The following is a 17,596-nucleotide window of genomic DNA, read 5'->3' on the forward strand; positions in this document are numbered from 1 at the left end:
CTATTAATCACCCATGCAAGGTGACCTTTCTATCTGGAGTGTACTTTTAACTGCCATTGTTTGGTCAATTGATACTGCAGCCTGAATGTAATGGATGTTGTAGAATATTTTGTTGAATATCAGCCCATTCCTCTCAAATGCTTCAATGGATTTGTTGATAATGTTTCGGAGCTCATATTGTGAGTGAACACAAGTACTAGCATGGCCTGCGTTCTACTGTTTGACTATTGAGCTTTGGTTAACTTGGGTTCTGGAGTGTATTTGCTGAGGGTTCAACAGTTTTCCATTAGTTCTGTTGAATGTGAAATGCTACATTGTGGCAAGTAAGCTTTGGGGCAATCATGCCTCTCTCTTTGACATTATTGTTCCGTTCTGATGCTTTGTCTCTTGGCTTCTATTCCATAGTGAGATGGGAATGCATTTCTGTTGGAAGTCAAATTTGAGGAGGGCATTTCACAGTTTCTCCTTATTGATGAAGTCCAAGGCTTTGGAGAGGTTATAAATGCAGTGCATAGTGGCTGGTGCTGCTCCTTTTGTTTTTCCCAGTATTGAGGCCCAGTTATATCTAGAAGAACACGAGGTAATAAAAAGTAATATTCAGAGAACTACGGAGGGAGCTGTTGAATCATAAGAGAAGCAAGACTGTGAGTTGCCAGGATTGCTGCAGCTGTGGGGAAGTAGTGCTGCCATTAATGCAGACCCAGTAGGAGTCAAGACTTGTCTTCCAGCACTCCTCTGTGAGGTCCCACTGATCTGTTCTTACACCAATAGTCCTGTATGGGTTTAAATGGCCTGTAAAATGGTGCAAGTAGTGTGGGTTTTTTTACATCAGTGAACCCCTGCAGGTCTATGTCCAAGATGGCAGTGCACATGCTTGTTGCTCAGATCATGAGGGTTGCAGGATCTGGGGGACAGCAGACTGGTGCAGGGTTCCAGAACAGGACAGCCCTGCCCAGAAAGGAGAAGCCTGGGAGAAGATAATAAAGTATAGAAGCCATCAGCAGTGGATCAGCAAGTGGGTCCCATGGCTGTAAAATTCTGGAGACTGGCTCATGGGATCCAGGTATTGGGACTGGGATTCACGAGGGTGCTAATAGTGAGCAGAGCTCCTGAAGGGCCTAAGACATTAACAGCTTTGGATTGGGACCAGGTGCTGAGGAGGGTGACCTAGATGCCGGAGCTCGGGTTCACCACTGGAACTTAGAGGGACCGTGTGGATTCGAAGGTAACTGGCATTGGAGGAGGTTATGGGATCTATGAACCCTCAATATTGGTGATGGGACTCTCTAATTCTCTTTCTCTTCTCAGTTGGAGTGCTGGACCTGCGGTATCTCTGACTGCTTTTATGGTTAAACAAAAGTAAACAAATTTTCTGTATTTATTTACTTGACAATAAAAGAATATTGAATCATATATTGAACCAACATCTTGATACCTTGTTCAGTTCAGCATACAAGATCCTGTGACATTACATGAAGACTAGGAGAGTTTTTGCTGTGACCCTGTCAATATTTGCTTTCCCCCCCCACCACTAACACCACTGGGCTGAGCTTAGTGGTGCATCTGTTTGGCCTGCTGAGTTTGATGTATAGCTATTATATACTTCTGGTCATCCAAATGAATAAGTAGTATTGCACCAAATTAGTTCAATTTCTTTATTCAATTCCAAGAAAATTTGTATAATTTTCAGTTCCTTTTGGATGGAAAATTTTAAACCCTGTGAATCTTTGTTACACAAAATGCTGTTGTGGTATTTTGAATATAAAGTTGATGACTTGTGATTAAAGTAAAAACACAGAAATGCTGGAGAAACCCAGACATGTCAACATGGGAATATGGCGGGGAAATGAAATGGGTGGCCACTGGGAGATCTCTGCTATTGCCACGGACAGAACTGAGGTGCTGAACCATGTCGATATGTCTGTTCATGGTCTTGTGCACTGCCAGACTGAGACCACCTGCCAATTGGAGGAACACACCTCATATTCTGTCTTGGTCCCTTCAAATGGATGGTATTAACATTGACTTTTCTGGTTTCTGTTACTCTCCCCCCTCCCCCATTTAACCCTATTTTTCCTTTCCTCTAGCTTGATCTCTCTCTCTCTCTTTCCCTGTCTCTTCCCTTCCGCCTTCACAGAGCCGCCCCAATCAATTCTCACTTTTCCCCTCCTGTCCTGTCCTCCTGCCCTTTCTTCCCTCCTCCCCAGTCTTCTAATTCAGGCACCTGTTAGCCTGAAGAAGGTCTAAACCAGAAACATAGGTGAAATGACTTTGTCTCCCTTGGACTCTGCGAGACCTGAATTCCTTCACCATTACTGTGTTTTTCCTACAATCACAGCGCCTGCTTTTGTGTTCACTGGTGATTAAAGGGTTATTTATTACCTTATCTCAAATCTTGGTTGTGGAGTCAATGTCCAATCAGTCTCTAAAGGTTAAACTTCACATTCGAAGCATAACCATAACATCTATTAATTTAGAGTTATTGACCCTTCAACTATTAAACTGTAATATTTACAGTATGTGATGCATCAAATTGAGGAATGCTGCATGTTTATCATGGTAATTAATTCTACAAAGTGAAAATAATATTTATTACATTTAACATATTTGTTGGACATTCTGATAAATAATTAGTGGTAACTCATTTAAATGAAATTACCTACTCTCACATTAAAATAGCATATACATGTATTTAATGTAGGTGTTCTAATGTTGGAAGAAATATTTTTATGTCTTGTATTTTGACCACAAAAATCCACCATGCAGGCCTGTGAACGTACTCAGTGAATCGACATTAGAAACTGAAAACCATGCTGATTGTGTGCAAGGTCCTTTCTAAGGAATGGCACTGGAGGTTGTTCTAACGTTCTTTTTCAATCTTTTGCCTGCTCCAGTACCACAGTATGCAAAGTAAAAACTCTTTCCATCTGATTGCACTCAGCACAGTGAGAATGGTTTTGAAGACAGTTCAGTTAAAGACACTGCCATGAAGAAGTTCTACAATAATGCCTGTAATTAGATGATTGATGATTTGAGAAAAGATGTTTTGGTGTTGGAGAGGGTTTAGGGAAAATATTTGAGAATAAATCAAGTAATGAAAGGGTTAGCATATAAGAAACATTTATCGGCTCTTGGACTGTGCTTGTTGGAGTGCAGAAAGTTGAGGGGGGACCTCATAGAGGCATTTTGAATGCTGAAAGGCCTAGACAGAATAAATGTGGAAAGGATATTTCCTATGGTAGGGGGAGTCCCTCGACAAGAGGGCACAACTTCAGGACAAAAGTGTGTCAATTTAAAACAGAGATGCGGAGACATTTCTTTAGTTAGAGGGTTGTGAGTCTGTGGAACTTGCTGCCATGGACGGCTGTGTAAGCGAGGTCAATGGGTGTATTTAAGGCAGAGATTGATATGTATTTGATTAATCAGGGGATTAAGGGTTTCAAGGAGAAAGCCTGGGAAATAGGGCTGAGTGGGAGTCTTAGAATGGTGGAGCAAACTTCGATGGGCAAATGGGCCTACTTCTGCTCCTGTATCTTGTGATCAACAAGAATAACTCTTAAACCTTTGTATAAAATATTTGGTCTGTTATAAGAATGAAAGCCAAGTAATTCTCAATAAGCCTGAACTGAAGATTGATGAATAAAATGACTTGGAAATTTTCCGCACTGTTGGGTAGATGCCAGTGCTGTGGCATCTTTGGCAAGTGTCTCACTTAGTTTTAAAATGAACTGCAGCTGGAATGTTGTCTGATTCCACTGCCTTTGCTGCATCCAATGTTGCCAGATGGTTTCATTTTCATGTGGAGTGAATCAAATTGACTGAGAACTATCTTGCACACTGGTAGTGATCTTGTCATGTGGCAGAAGATACATCTGAACACAAGGTTAAAGACTGTGATGGAAAACAATTTTGCTGCTCCAGTGGTCTCCAATTCCTTCAGGAAGCCAAGTTTTGAACAGTCACGTATGTTCTATCTCATTGAGCACATTGGTAAAGACAAACATGCAACACAATGGAGGAGTCCTCAGTGTCATTTTGGAGCTTTGTTCCATAAAGACTTGCAGCAAGTACGCCAATAGATGTTGCCATGGACAGAAGATTGGTGAGGGTGAAGTCAAGAAAGTATATCTGTCACCATCTGCAGGTGCAGACTTAGTCTGCCAGTTATGTCTTTTGAGGTTAAGCTTGCTAAATCACTTGATGATAGAAGTTAAAATCCCTCACTCTCGAATATGTTCGTTTAAAGTGGAGTACTGATTCATCAGCTGAGAGAGGACAACTGTTGTCAACTGTCAGGTTTCCTTGCCTATGTGAGACTTGACGGATCATGGAGTCAATATGGAGTCTCCCAACCCTACTACTATGTTTATTGACATGTTCCTGAGATGCTATTATTAGTGGGCTTTGTGGTGATATGTAATTACACCACTAGATCACCAGGGGTCATACCGGTGACCTTGTATATTAAGCAGTCCAGAGCTACAGTCTAGCCTTCCAGGTTCATCTTGCAGGGAGGCAAGATCTCTTAGTGTACATATTAGTTTATTAAAGCTGTCTTATACTTGCACTGCTGGTGTGGTTATTGACAATACAATTTAATAAACTAATATCATAGCTACTAGGATGGAAGCTGCTTCTGCTCCAAGGCGCATTCCTGACCACCTGAAGACTCTTCCTGAGGAATGGATTCTGGGGACAACCAGCACGCACGTGCATCCGAAGACAGAGACGGCGAGGGGCCGCTGTACTAGAATTGTGGTGGAATGTGGGGAAGACCACAGAAATACGATAGGGCAGGTAAGAAATGGCAAAGAGCCCTGCCTGCCCATGGGTTCACCAGTGCAGGCGCCGCCGACCCTAAACCCCGGTCCGATCAGAAAGGGGCCACTACAAGCGTGGGTGGAAGGATCTCCACAAGTCGTGCTCCTGATGTGCAGAATTCCTGACCACTCCAGAGACAGGGAAAGCAGACACCGCTACCGCCACTCCCACAGCAGCAATTTCCCGAGTACCACGGAGACCTGACGCTACCACTGGGAGCCCCCCTAAGCCCATTGCAAACGTCCCAAAGTCAGAGACTCAGCCCCAAGCACCCAGGTTACTCCTCCAGCAGACACAAGCCCCACAGAGGCTCTACCAGCATCTCCCAGTACCCAAGAGTCCGCCCTTGCTCCATCTAGACCCAGAGACCACGTGGAGACCGGGAACAAGTGCCGGGGTGCTCCCACATTACCTAAGGGACCAGAGACTGCGGCTTAGCCATGTGCTGCGACCAGACAGGTTGGAGCTCGACCCCAGAAATCCCGGAGCCGGCACACACTTCGACCGCTGGCAGAGATGCTTTCTGAATTACGTGGAGGATGCTGAGGCATCGGATCAATAAGGAGTGCAGCAGCAATCACTAGAACAGTCGTCCATCGAGTCACCCCAGAGGACTATACCATCCACCCCAGAAATCAGGACCCTGGGTACGCCCGCCCCACAAAATATCACCACCCTAGACTTGATCACAGGACCTTATCCCATACAAGAGGATCCCCAGCTTACACAGCCACGTGGTCATCTAGTACTTCACACTCCCACACCTCCACCAAGAAAGGCCAAAAGGCAGACTGCACTACTGAGGAGGTCCAGAAGGCAACGGAAGCCACGAAAAATTTTGGACTTAAGAACTTACAAACAAGGGAAGTAGGATGGGGGCGTTGGGGGGAAATAACAATTTTTTAAGGGGGGGGTGAATGTGGTGATATGTAATTACACCACTAGGTCACCAGGGGTCATCTCGATGACCTTGTATATAAAGCAGTCCAGAGCTACAGTCTAGCCTTCCAGGTTTGTCTTGCAGAGAGACAAGACCTCTTAGTGTACAGATTAGTTTATTAAAGCTGCCTTATACTCACACTGGTGTTGTGGTTATTGTCAGTACAGGTTTATTCTGCTGTAGATAGGATGTCGTTTCGTTGGCCACAAGCTATACTTCTGTGAATGTGAACACAGTAAAATTAAAAACACATCATTGCAGGATATCTAAAATAAAAACAGGAAATATTGTAAATACTCAGCAGATTAAGAACAAAGAAGAATCACCACAGTGCAGTCTCATGTCCCCTGATTATCCTCTCCTCTCCGGAACCCAGGATGATGTGGATACAGCCTTCAGGAGCGTGAATCCGAGGAAAGCACCTGGCCCGGATGGAGTACCTGGCCGAGTATTAAAAATCTGTGCTGACCAACTTGCTAATGTATTTACAGATATCTTCAAAATCTCACTCCAGCAGGGTATGGCACCCACCTGTTTCAAACTGGTGTCCATTGTACCAGTGCCCAAGAAGAGTGTGGTAACCTTCCTAAATGACTATTGGCCAATGGTACTCACATCAACATTGATGAAGTGTTTTGAAAGGCTGATGTTGAAGCATACCAGTTCCTGTCTGAGTTGTAACATGGATCCATTCAAATTCGCTTAACAGAGCAACAGGGACAAAGGTGGATGCCACTCATTGACGATGCACAAAGCTCTGAAACACCTAGACAGCAAGATGCATGCATCAGGATGCTCTTTATCGACTATAGTGCAGCATTTAACATTATCATCTCATTAAAATTGATCAGCAAACTCCAAGACCTGGGATTCAACACCCCACTGTGTAATTGGATCTTGGATTCTCTCATCTCCAGTGAGGATCGGTAAGAACATCTCCTGCACAATCTCCATCAGTACGGAGCAGCACAAGGATGTGTTCTTAGCCCCCTGCTCTACTCAATTTATGCATACAGCTGTGTGGCTCGGTTCGACAGCAACACCATCTACAAGTTTGGTGATGATGCCATGGTCGTGGGTTGTATAAAAAGGGACGTTGAGTCAGCATTCAAGAAGGAGATTGAAAATTTGGCTGAGTGGTGCACCAACAACAACATTGCCCTCAGTGTCACCAAAACCAAGGAGCTGATTGGTAACTTCATGAAAGGAAAATCAGAGGTGTACGTGATCCATGAACATTTGGAGATAGAGGTGGAGAGGGTGAGCAAATTTTAAGTTCTTGGAAGTCACTATCTCTGATGATCTTTTCTAGATCCAACACACCAATGGCATCATGAAGGAAGCACATCAGAGCCTCAACTTCCTCAGGGGTTTGTGGAGGTTTGACATGACAACGGAAACTCTGGTTAATTTCTACAGATGTGTGGTGGAAAGTGTGCCGACCAGCTTCATCATAGTCTGGAATTAGCACAACAAAGCCCTGCAAAAGGTAGTGGATGCAGCCCAGGATATCAAGGGTAAAACCCTCCCACCATCGAGAACATCTATAGGGAACGCTGCCTGTGGTGCACTGTTAGCCAGAATCAGACACACACAAGGTAAAAACTGTACAACAGGCTTTAATCCACAAAGACTTCCACAGAGCCAGGCTGGCTGTAGCTGCAGTAACTCATCCCAGAGGATGATTGACACCAGACTGGGTGGGGCTTGATCCATTCAGGCCGACTGATTGACAGCCGGCCAGGTGTTGTCCTGTCCCCTTACCCTCCTGCAGGTACAGATGTTGCCCCCTGCAGTAGGCCAGCAGTACACTCCTGCAGGGACAGATGTTGCCCCCTGCAGTAGGCCAGCAGTACACTCCTGCAGGTACAGATGTTGCCCCCTGCAGTAGGCCAGCAGTACATTCCTGCAGGTACAGATGTTGCCCCCTGCAGTAAGCCAATGGTGGTCCACCACACTGCCGTTGGAAAGCAATAGCAATCATCAAGGATCCACACCACCAATCATATGCTCTGTTCTCGCTGCTGCCTTCAGGAAAGAGGTATCAAGACTCACACTGCCATGTTCAGGAACAGTTGCTACCCCCCCACCATCAGACTCCTCAACAAAAAACTCAATCAGGGGCTCATTTAAGGACTCATTTTGCACTTTATTGATTTGTTTCTTTGTATAGCAGTCATTTTGGTTACATCTCTTGTTTACAAGTATACGTTGAGTCAGTTTCTTCACACTGCCAAAAAATGATAATGCTGTCTTGTCCACAGGAAAAAGAATCTCAGGGTTATATGTGATGTCATGTATGTACTCTGGCAATAAATCTGAATGTGAAGTTGCAAAATACAGTGCAGGAAGACATACCTGATTTCTTCCTACATTCTTAATCTCTAACTACTCTCATTCATTCATTGATTGACTAAGTAACATTGTTTACAGCTCTTACGCCAGAGCCAACCAGGTTTTATCCTATCAGAGATATTACCCTCGCCAACTCCCTACAGTGTAATGAACTTCTTTTCTTCTTCCTAATATCACTACACGAGACTGTTGTGTCTACTCTTCTGGCTCTCCATCCCATAGGATGATGATGGTTCCTTTCATTCAGTTTGTGGGTTTTGATATGAGGATACCCCACTCCTCAGAAAGGAACAGTGGGTGTGTGTAGAGCTCGTCGAAAGAACCAAAGACTTATTTATTAGCAAAAGACAGGAGCTCTTCACAGGTGGCCGACCAGTACGGAATGATCCGACCTGGCTAGGGACACAACCCTTTAAGGCCCAGACAGTAGGCGTGGCTTAGCTCTCAGCCAATCGCTGTAAGCACAGTCTAGATACTGTAACTATATACACTATATACATTGGTGATAGATCTGTACTATCACAATGTGCAAATGGATTTTGGTGAGTAGGGGTTGCACAGGTCCAGACCCAACCTCTCGACATCCCCTCCCAGATCCAGAGATGAGGTCCAAGTCAGCTAGGGGAAGTTCTGTTGCAATGAACGGCCAGACCAAGCTTTGATGCAGGGGATGCCCGTTCCACACTTCACAGCACATGTTTGCGAGATGTCCATTGACCCTGCAAGAGGGTTCATCCACCCTTTGACAGGTCTTGCTTTTCATCCTGCAGGATGTCTAGCCACTCTCCACACCAGGAAAGCCTCATGGGGAAGCCGGTTTAGTCGCCATCCACCTGACCATGCGACAGATAGTACTGGATTACATGGTACCAGTAGCCCTCAGGCAAGTGACCTGTAATGAGTGAATGAGTGTAACTCGTCTCTGGATTAATTTTCCAATTTAGGCAATATTCTTAGCTGTTCATGTGGAGGATCCTGAAAAAATGACTGAATTGGAAGCTACTTTGCTGTGCCTAAATTTGGCCTTGATTGATATTGGTAGCCGAATGTTTCATTCTTTTGTGTCTTAATGTAGAAGGGCTTGTCACACCATTTGAGTAAGTTGCAAATAGATCAGACCAGGGAAGGCTGATGTTTTCTTTCACCTAAGGTTATTGACCGAAGTTTTGTGATTAAGTTTCACACCTAAAACATCAATAAAATATATGATCAGACAAGATTAATCACAAAATAAATGACTTGAAAATTATCACAAATGTACATTTGTACCTTGGGCACTTTTAAATGTATTATAAGTCTTTCATTTTACTGAAGCCTCCTCAAAGTAAACTAGCGGTGATGTTGACTCTATGGAGGCCTTCGCTTCAGGTGCCTAGATTACTGCTAGTATCAGGTGGAAGATGTAAACTGGGATTATAACTCATGGTGGGAAGTCCAAAGAAATTCCATCTTAAAAGTTCTATTTTTTTTTACTTACAAATCATAAAGGATGAAAAGTATTGGGGCAGAACTTATTGAAAAGTTGTGACATTGTCATAGAAAGGTAAAAAAAAAAAATGGCAGGTGGACTTGAATCTCTGTGTGAGCTGTTGCACTTCTGGAGGTCAAATATAAAACAAAAATGGCAGGTACCATTTGGGGCAGTGAAGCCCAGAAGAATCTTGGGGTGCACATTCAGAAAAGCCTGTGAGTGGGTATTGATTTTTCTAAAAATCAGAAAAACATAAGTTAGTTCAGCTTCTCATGGTCCAAATGAATATAAACAGTGCATTAGATTTGCACCAGTGCATTTGGTGATTATAAACATCTGATCAAACTTTGCAAACTAACTGATTCAGTGTTTTTTGTGGTTTACGTACAAAAAAAGCTTTGAAACATACTCAACTAGCATTTAAAAACACAGCATATGGTTTCTCGGCAAAAAAAATTAGAAAAATGGAAATCTATATTTAAAGCCAAATGTAGATTATACTTCCTGAAACATTGACATTTATTCTGGAGCTGGCACTTAAGCAAAGATCAAGAACATCTGGAACCAACATCCCAGCACCAAACATTAACACAATATAAAATAAACTTGTCTCAGTTTTCACATTATAAATCCAAAGAAAATAACTATATGTTTTAAGTCTTATTTAAGAGCTGGCATGAGATTCCTGATCTCCAATGCTGTGTTGTGACATGATATTTGTTAAAAAATATTTATTTACAACATTGTGGAAGATGATTCCAGCCATTCAAACCTGAGCTGTCCAAATACCCGTATGTTTTTGGAGGGTGGGAAGAATCTGGAGCACCCGGGGAAGACGCATGCAGACACAGGAAGAACGTACAAACTCCTTACAGACAGTGCCATATTTGAACCTCGATCATTAGCGCTGTAATAGCATTGCATTAACTTCTACACAAACTGTGCCACCCTGATGCTGTGAAATGTTTAGTCCAGGAAAGAAATAACAAGGCTAATTAGTATAGACGGTTTCTAGTATCTAGGCCAAGGTCATATCAGTGGTGGAGGTAAAAGTTGCTTAACTCAGCAAAAGACTTTGTATTCTCCTTCCCATCATTCTAAAGGTAACAGGAGTCCTGGGAGAAAATAAAGGAATTTATTATTCTGTTTTTTTTTTAAAAAAGGGGCATGGTTAGTTAAAATAGTGGCACTTTTCAATTAAAACCTACTTTGCCATTGTTTCCCCACGAAGTATATAGTTTTATCACTCGCTGCCATATAGCCACTAAATCTGGAGTTTCCAATTAGACATTTTAAAAATGGCAAGATGACACTAATAACATACTGGCATGTTTTATTGAGTTTAAATTCTTATAATATAAGAACAATATAACTACACACAATTATTACTTGCCAATGAAGATTTTGCTTCTTGAACACTTTTGGGTATATTTTATGGATTTGGGCTGCTGATCACGAAAATCAACTTGAAATTTTCCCTTCATCATATCTTGACAAAGTGCTCAGGCTCAAAACATTGGTTATATCTTTTCCTCCTATGAACACTGTGGGATCTGCTGAGTGACTCCAGTACTTTTGTGTATCAGTTACAATTGTAGTGCCAGCAGACTTTCTTGTTTCAATCCATACAAGATCTTATAATACAGTTCAGAGTGTGTGGAATTGGTGGAGTTAGTGTTAATAATCTAGCATGGATTGAGGATTGATCAACTTCAAAAACTCGAGATCAGGGACTACTGGGTCATTTGCAGAATGGAACTGAGTAACTACAGAAAGGAATATCTTGATAAGATGCAATTTGTATCAGTGATTTTTTTGGCCTAATATTTTGGGTCAAATTTGGGGGTGGAGGGGTGGGGGGGTTAGACTTTTATACAGGTCAAACTTTTGACAGGGTAAGTACCTACATAGTTCAAGGCATTGGGAGCTTGGATGTCTGGGGCTGGGTTTGGGGTGTTGGGAGCTCAGATGGACAGGTAGTTGGGGTGATGGTCTGTGGTCAGGGCATTAGGAGCACCGATGGTCAGGTAGCTGAGGCATGATTCAGCATTCAAGGCCTCAGGAGCTCCAGTAGGCAAGCAGCCGAGGTGAGGATCTGTGGTCAGATTGTTGGTTGCTCAAATATGTGAGCAGACGGGAGCTTGGAAAGGTGGGGGGTCGGGGTCTTGGCTTCTCCAGGGGCAAGAGGCCAAGATGTTTGGAGCTCCAGCAGGTGGATGGCCAAGGTGAGGATCTGTGATTGGGGCATTGGGAGCTCCAGCAGCTGGGTAGCCAAGGAGTGGTTTCGTGGTCTGGTCATCAGGAGATCTGATGGGTGGGTGGTCAAGGCATCAGAATTTCAGATTGTGGGCAGTTGGAGCCAAAAAAAAAAGGGTGGTTGACTTTTACATAGTATCAACGATTACGTGAGTATATACAGATGTGTGACTTGTCTAAGATTGCTGATACTGAGTTCAGTGTTCAGGTAAGGACAAAAATGGAAGGTTAAGACAAATTAATGTGTGGCTGAGGGGCTGGTGTAAAAGACAGGGTTTTGGCTTCTTGGACTATTGGGATCTCTTTTGGGGAAGGCATGACCTTTATAAGAAGGATGGGTTACACCTAAAACCAAAAGGGGTCAATATATTGGCAGCTAGGTTTGGTGCAGCCCTCGGATGCGGTTTAAACTAATTTGGCAGGGGAATGGGAACCTGTATGATAGGGCAAAGGACAAGAAAGATAAAATAGGAAAAGTTAGGTTAGGCAGCAAAAGTAAAAAATCAGAAAGAGCAAGGAGGGTGAAAAAAGCAAATCTGAAGGCTTTATATCTTAATGCAAGAAGCATTTGGAACAAGGTAGATGAATTGGCTGTGGAAATTGAGACAAACAAATACGATTTGATTGGGATTACAGAAACGGCTGCAAGGTGGGCAAGCTGGGAACTTAACATCCCGGGGTATACAATATTTAGGAGGGATCGGCAAGAAAGAAAAAGGGGTGGGGTAGCATTGATGGTGAGAGAAGGGACCAACACCATTGACAGGAAGGATATTAACTCGGAAGATATGAAATCTATATGGGTAGGACTGAGGAATAGCAAGGGGCGGAAAACGTTAGTGGGGGTGGTATATGGGCCTCCAAATAGTAATGTAGAGGTGAGGGAATGTATAAAAAGAGAAATTAGAGAAGCATGCAGTAAGGGAACAACTGTCATCATGGGAGACTTTAATTTACATATAGATTGGACTAGCCAAATTAGTAGAAATACTGAGGAGGAGGAATTCCTTGAATATTTACGGGACGGTTATCTAGACCAATATGTCGAGGAACCAACTCGGGAGCAGGCCATTTTAGACTGGGTATTATGCAATGAAAAGGGGCAAATCAGCAATCTTGTTCTACGAGGCCCTTTGGGTCGGAGCGATCACAATATGATTGAATTCTCACTCGACATGGAGAGTGAAGAAGTTAAAACCGAGACTAAGGTCCTGAATTTAAATAAAGGGAATTATGGTGGTATGAGATGGGAGTTGAGTAAGATTGATTGGGAGGTGTTTATGGGGGGGGTTGACGGTGGATAGAAATTGTTTATACCGATTTGGCATAAAAATACTCGAGATGGCAGAGGTCGACAGCATCGAGTCCACGCTGCTGAAGATCCAGCTGCGCTGGATGGGTCACGTCTCCAGAATGGAGGACCATCGCCTTCCCAAGATCGTATTATATGGCGAGCTCTCCACTGGCCACCGTGACAGAGGTGCACCAAAGAAAAGGTACAAGGACTGCCTAAAGAAATCTCTTGGTGCCTGCCACATTGACCACCGCCAGTGGGCTGATAACGCCTCAAACCGTGCATCTTGGCGCCTCACAGTTTGGCGGGCAGCAGCCTCCTTTGAAGAAGACCGCAGAGCCCACCTCACTGACAAAAGGCAAAGGAGGAAAAACCCAACACCCAACCCCAACCAACCAATTTTCCCTTGCAACCGCTGCAATCGTGTCTGCCTGTCCCGCATCGGACTGGTCAGCCACAAACGAGCCTGCAGCTGACGTGGACTTTTTTACCCCCTCCATAAATCTTCGTCCGCGAAGCCAAGCCAAAGAAAAAGAAAAGAAAGAAAGAAAGAAAAAGACCAAAAAAGGTGACTCAACCATGGATAACAAGGGAAATTAGAGACAGCATTAGGTCCAAAGAGAGAGCATATCAATTGGCCAAAAAACGTACCAAATCCGAAGACTTGGAACAGTTCAAGATACAGCAAAGGAGGACAAAGGGATTAATCAAGAGGGCAAAAATAAATTATGAAAATAAGCTTGCGGCAAACATAAAAAACCAACTGCAAAATCTTTTATAGATATGTCAAGAGGAAAAGATTGGTGAAATCCAGAGTAGGTCCCTTGCAGTCAGAATCAGGGGAATATAATGGCGAATAAGGAAATGGCAGACCAATTAAATTCTTACTTTAGTTCTGTTTTCACAAGAGAGGATACAAATAACCTCCCAAGGATGTTGGGAAACATAGAGACGAATGCAAGGGAGGAGCTGAAAGAAATCAGTATCTCTAAGGTCATGGTCTTGGGGAAATTGAAGGGATTGAAGGCCGATAAATCCCAAGAGCCTGATAATCTACATCCTAGGGTACTTAAAGAAGTGGACATTCAGATAGCAGATGCTTTAAGAATTATTTTCCAGAACTCGATAGACTCAGGATCAGTACCCATGGATTGTAGGGTAGCTAATGTTACCCCACTATTTAAAAAGGGGGGTAGAGAAAAAGCAGGGAATTATAGGCCAGTGAGCCTTGCATCAGTAGTGGACAAAATGATGGAATCCATTATTAAGGATGTAATAGCAGAACATATGACTAGCAGAGAAGGAATCGGACAGAGTCAACATGGATTTACAAAAGGTAAATCGTGCTTGACAAATCTATTGGAATTCTTTGAGATGGTGACAGGTAAAATAGATGGGGGAGAGCCAGTGGATGTGGTGTACCTGGATTTCCAAAAGGCCTTCGATAAGGTCCCACATAAATGACTGGCATGCAAAATCAAGGCTCATGGAATTGGGGGCAAGGTATTGATATGGATTGAGAACTGGCTAGCAGATAGAAGACAGAGAGTTGGGATAAATGGCTCATTTTCTGAGTGGCAGGTGGTGACCAGTGGGGTGCCACAGGGATCTGTATTGGGGCCCCAGCTGTTCACAATTTACATTAATGATCTTAATGAGGGGATTGGATGTTTTTCTTTGGCTTGGCTTCGCGGACGAAGATTTATGGAGGGGGTAAAAAGTCCACGTCAGCTGCAGGCTCGTTTGTGGCTGACAAGTCCGATGCGGGACAGGCAGACACGGTTGCAGCGGTTGCAGGGGAAAATTGGTTGGTTGGGGTTGGGTGTTGGGTTTTTCCTCCTTTGCCTTTTGTCAGTGAGGTGGGCTCTGCGGTCTTCTTCAAAGGAGGTTGCTGCCCGCCAAACTGTGAGGCGCCAAGATGCACGGTTTGAGGCGTTATCAGCCCACTGGCGGTGGTCAATGCGGCAGGCACCAAGAGATTTCTTTAGGCAGTCCTATATCTCCAAATTTGCAGACAACACTAAGCTAGGAGGGGTTGTGTGCACTGAAGAGGGGGTCAGGAAGCTCCAGTGTGATTTGGATACATTGGGGGACTGGGCAGATACATGGCAAATGCACTACAATATGGATAAATGTGAGGTTCTCCACTTTGGTAATACAAACCGGAGGGCAGTTTACTATTTGAATGGCAATAGATTGGGAGATGGGGAAGTGCAGAGAGACCGAGGGGTTCTTGTGCACCAGTCACTGAAGGCGAGCATGCAGGTACAGCAGGCGGTTAAAAAGGCAAATGGTATGTTGGGCTTCATATCAAGAGGGTTTGAGTATAGGAATAAGGATACCTTACTGCAGCTGTACAGAGCCTTGGTGAAACCACACCTGGAGTATTGTGTGCAGTTTTGGTCACCTTATCTAAGGAAGGATGTTCTTGCGATGGAGGGAGTGCAGAGGCGATTCACCAGGCTGATACCTGGAATGGCAGGAATGACTTATGAGGAAAGATTGCGCAAATTGGGATTGTATTCACTGGAATTTAGAAGATTGAGAGGGGATCTCATGGAGACCTATAAAATTCTGACAGGACTGGACAGAATGGATGCAGATGGGATGTTTACAAGGATGGGAAAATTCAGAACCCAGGGCCAAGGTTTGAGGATAATAGGCAAACCATTTAGGACCGAGATGAGGAGGAACTTCTTGACCCAGAGGGTGGTGAATCTGTGGAATTCATTGCCACAGAGAGCAGTAGAGGCAGGTTCATTGAATATATTTAAGAGGGAATTAGATCTATTTCTTCAGTATAAGGGAATTAGGGGTTACAGAGAGAAGGTGGGGACGGGGTACTGAAATTTAGGATCAGCCATTGAATGGCAGAGCAGGCTCGAAGGGCTGAATGACCTACTCCTGCTCCTATCTTCTATGTTCCAATGTTTCTATTCATGAAGATTTAAAATTGTTTATTTTATTTGGAAGAATATATAGACATAATATTTCATTTAAAAATGATGAAAATTATTAAATACTATAATTAAAAAGATTTTGAAGAATTTTCAAATATGAATGAGGTTAAATTAACATCTGGTTCAGCAAACAATTAGAAAGGCTAATACTATGTTTGGGGGTGGGGTTTAATGGGTATGAGTTGGTGTGCATGGCAGAAATTCTTTGTGCAGTTCTACATTTTTATGTGCCATTCAAAGGAATTTGATCAAAAACCTGTTAGCTCCATTAGATCCATGCTACATTCTTATGAACATTTATTCCACAGCTTCTTTGCACTTGACAAACGTGTAAATAGATGTAACAGTGGTGTTAAATGCCATGCAACAAATAAGGCAAAATGAATATGTGTAATATAAAGCTACCCACTTTGAGCTGGTCTGAAATAGAAGTTTGAGATCTTAATTGGGGCATTTTTAAAAATGGACGTTTATCTGGTTAACTTTATCTTTTAAGTTTGGTGTTCACTCTCACCCGAACGTTGTGGCGGTATTGTGTACATCTTTAGTCTTATTCAAGAAGAATGGACTACTCTTACTGACATTTAGAAGAATGAGAAATGATCTCAAATAAGATGAGTGAATTTTATGGCAGGGGAAATATGGATGTTAAGAATCTGTTGTCTTTTTGTGAAAAGGTTGCCTGCAATATCTGAAAAAGAAGAAAAAACATGCCTTCATTAAGAGAGTACTAAAACTTGGGAATTTTCTGACCTAGAGAACTATGTTAATGGATGAATATGTGTAAGATTGGAATTAATGGATTTTTATGCTAAGGGTATGAAAGGATGTGGGAAATGGGTAAAATTGTTTCATGATCTTATTGAATAACATTGAAAAGAGAGGAAACAAGACTTGCTCATTTTTTGTACACAGAAAAAAAAACAACTGCTTACCTATTGTAGCTGCATACTAGAATATAACCAATACAATATATTAGATGTTCAATCAAAGCTTTGGATTGACTAACAATAGTTAACTCAAAAGTGAAAAGCGTAGCTAATTTTCAGGAACTGTGTCCCATTGCATTTTTGTTAGGATTTTGTATTTATGAAACAGTTTCTACAAGCTATCTTATACAGGAATGCAATGTTCTTTGCAAACATCATGAGTGGCATTTTGCCAGTTGGATTAATTTGCCATGGGGAATTGAAAAGTTAACAGTTTGTGTTAAATTTCTTCATAAGTAACTCTCTCAGGGGATCTAAGGGTTCATAGGCAAAGAGTTTACAACAGACCAGGATAAAAGACGACAGAGACTAGTCAAGTCAGGAAATGCTGAAGTAATTAAATCAATGTGATAAACTGGATCAAAACAATGGGCGATTTAAAAGTTCTAAAGAGATAACTAAATCTTCGGACATCAACTTCTTGAGATTTTGTATTTCTTTTGGTAAGATGGAATAATTTCTATTTACTTGTATATACAAAATCATAATCTGAATGAATAAGTTTCAAAA

General features: G+C 42.7%; 1 protein-coding gene across 15 annotated transcripts in view; it reads left to right on the forward strand.

Annotated features, from left to right (window-relative positions):
• The window catches only part of ripor3 (RIPOR family member 3), a 186,002-nt gene that overhangs the window by 77,861 nt on the left and 90,545 nt on the right, over positions 1 to 17,596 (forward strand). Inside the window, exon 1 of one of the 15 annotated variants that reach the window (XM_069883651.1) lies at positions 17,316 to 17,529. The exons of the other annotated variants lie outside the window; for them this stretch is intronic. The gene's annotated coding sequence lies outside the window, so the exon portion shown is untranslated. Of the gene's footprint in view, positions 1 to 17,315; positions 17,530 to 17,596 lie in introns of those variants that run through there. 15 annotated transcript variants of the gene reach the window in all.

Source organism: Narcine bancroftii, chromosome 6 (assembly GCF_036971445.1).
Source record: "Narcine bancroftii isolate sNarBan1 chromosome 6, sNarBan1.hap1, whole genome shotgun sequence".
NCBI lineage: Eukaryota > Metazoa > Chordata > Chondrichthyes > Torpediniformes > Narcinidae > Narcine > Narcine bancroftii.